This window comes from Ursus maritimus, unplaced genomic scaffold (assembly GCF_017311325.1).
Source record: "Ursus maritimus isolate PB19 unplaced genomic scaffold, ASM1731132v1 scaffold_17, whole genome shotgun sequence".
NCBI lineage: Eukaryota > Metazoa > Chordata > Mammalia > Carnivora > Ursidae > Ursus > Ursus maritimus.
The window spans coordinates 33,846,707-33,849,353 of record NW_024424119.1 but is presented as its reverse complement, the minus strand read 5'-3'; the positions used below and the strand labels follow the sequence as shown (position 1 = coordinate 33,849,353).

At 43.2% G+C, this 2,647-nt stretch overlaps 1 non-coding gene across 1 annotated transcript; it reads right to left on the bottom strand.

The window, feature by feature from the left end:
• Nucleotides 1-529: 529 nt before the first annotated feature.
• Nucleotides 530-670, bottom strand: LOC121103161. The gene has a single exon (XR_005835319.1). It is a non-coding gene; the product is annotated as a U4 spliceosomal RNA (small nuclear RNA).
• Between the last annotated feature and the right edge of the window lie 1,977 nt (nt 671-2,647).

The window sequence follows — 2,647 nt, the reverse complement described above, 5'->3', positions numbered from 1 at the left end:
AAAAAGAAAATACAACTGACTGATCCTTCTTCAATCATGATCTCATACACACTCAGGAGATATTTCTAACAGAAAGGCAGCCTAGAGTAAAGCAGAGAGCACAGGCTTTGCTTACAGGCGACTTCAGCTCAGATCCCATCTCTCCCTTACTCTGGGATGTGACCCAACTTGCTAAGTTCCTCTTGAAACTTTGCTGAAGTTTGCTCACAGCAAAAAGTCTATACTAGGATCTCCCACCTTGGGAGACACCTTGGATGGGCCATCGTCTCCCATATTCTGTGACCTCGTGTTCTTTTGGCTTAGTCCTTTCCATGGCTTCTTTCCTTCGTTTTTTTCTGTCTTCTTTGAAGGCACCCCTTCCTGGAACATTCCATAGATGTCAGTATTCCTCAGGGTTCTGTCCTTGACGTGGCTCCCTGCTACTTCCATTCCTTACCCTTCCCTCAGTCTAATGATGGTACAGACACACACATTCATAAGCGAATTACAGCACAATGATTTTGTTTTGCTTTTTTTTTTTTTAATTCAGTCTCTGTAGCGACTACCAAAAATTGTCAGTGCCCACTGTATTTCGAGTCGTCATGGTGGGGTATTGCGAGAAGTTTTCAATTAGCAATAATCATGCCTTGGGTAAACCTCATTGGCTACAGTACTACCACTGCACTTGTTTTACTTTTTTTTCCTTCTTTAAAATTTTGTTTACTTAAGTAACCTCTATATCCCGTGTGGGCCTCGAACTCACAACCCCAGGATCAAAAGTCACATGCTTTTCTGGCTGAGCCAGCCGGGTACCCTGTTTTGCTTTTTTTTTTTTTCCCCCATTTATCATTCCATCAACTTTTGCTCTTTGCTGCAGCACACTCTTCAAAGGAAACATTTAATGGCTGCACAATATTCCATTTCGTGAATAAATGATAATTCACTTAATCATTCCTCTAACATTGGACGGTTAGGTTGTTCTCATTTTGAAAGGTGAGAATGCCAAGTATGTGTTCTCATATGTGGCATTTTGCTTTGGGATTATTTCTCGGCCTTCCCCTTTACCCCCTTTTGGCCTTTTGTTCTTCTCTCCTCTTTCTCCTCCTCAGGGCCCTCATGTTTCCAGAAGTTTAAAGTGTCCTCTTTGATATCAACCTGAAGGAGAGCGTGATGTCAAGAAAGAAAGTAGCCCTATCCGTTGACGACTCACTTGTCAGAAGCAGCCTACACAAGCCCAGCGTCCATTTGGAACTGAGGAGCAACATATGAGTCGCTGTTCTCAAGGTGGGTTTAAAAAGATGAAGCTTTACAAGTATGTGACGTCCACGTGGGGCAATGTCTGTGAAAGTGGGGATAGGTTTTCTTTACTCATCTGGCAAGTCCTGGCACCGAGTTAGAGAAAACAGCATCTAGCGTAAGGAAGGAAGAAGCCCCCATCCAGCTGAGAGAAAGTGTTAATTTGGAAGTAAAGGAGGAAGTGTTGGATCGGTTAATGAATTTTAAGTGCCCACTCTGTGCTAGGGGCCTTGACTAGACAGTGCCATTGGTCCAGGACTACCTGGTTGTTGTAATGGAAACGCACTGATAAAAGTGCGAAATACAAAGTCAAGTTTGATAGGGAAGTAGGATGTAGCCTCAACCATAGGAAAGGCTGCCAAAAAGGAAGCAGTGGGCAAGAGGCTTTTTGTGACAATCTGGCCGCTGGTAATTCAGTTGACTAGCTAGATGGCTCTCCTGAGACTCTACCTGTCCTGATGGAGCAATGTCCCACCCAGGGTCACTAGGGTAAATTAACGAAGACAAACAACAATCTTATATGAAGTATTTTTGGAGGCTTTATTGTCCATTGCAAAGCCAGCTGGCAGCAGAGAAGTAGGCAATGACATGTTTCAAGGTCAACTCAAAGTAATAAGTCTTTTACTCACAAAGTTGTTATGGGTTAATTCCTTTCTCCTCATTGTAATATCTTTTCCACTCTCCACCAAACTTAGCATCCCCTTCCTGTTGTAAATTAACAACTATATCCTATAAGTGGGACTATTACCAAAAGAGGCAGAAAGAGGAGCTTTGCTATTTTTCTTTGAAAAGCCCATTTACAGGTTCTTTCTCTTGTGATTGTATCCCAAGAAGTCAGTAGAGTCTGGCTCTCCTGACGTCTTGGAACCAATGATACCACTTAAATGCATTGATTTTTTTTTTGAAGATTTTATTTATTTATTTGACAGAGAGACAGCCAGTGAGAGAGGGAACACAAGCAGGGGGAGTGTGAGAGGAAGAAGCATGCTCCCAGCAGAGGAGCCTGATGTGGGGCTTGATCCCAGAACTCCGGGATCATGCCCTGAGCTGAAGGCAGACGCTTAACGACTGTGCCACCCAGGCGCCCCTTAAATGCATATGATTCTTTACCAAATTTGAACAGCAGAACCCCATAAATTTAAATACCAACTAAGAGAGAAGTAAAGCTTCCTAACTGGTTAACAAAATTGCCTGTAAAAAAATGTCTGTGCCTTCAGCTGCTTCTATTCTTTAAAATTAAAAATGCAGCATGTTAGGGATGCCTGGGTGGCCCTGGGTGGTTAAGCATCTGACTCTTGGTTTTGATTCAGGTCATGATTTCAGGGACGTGAAATCAAGCCTTGCATCGGGCTCCACGCTGAGTGTGGAGCCT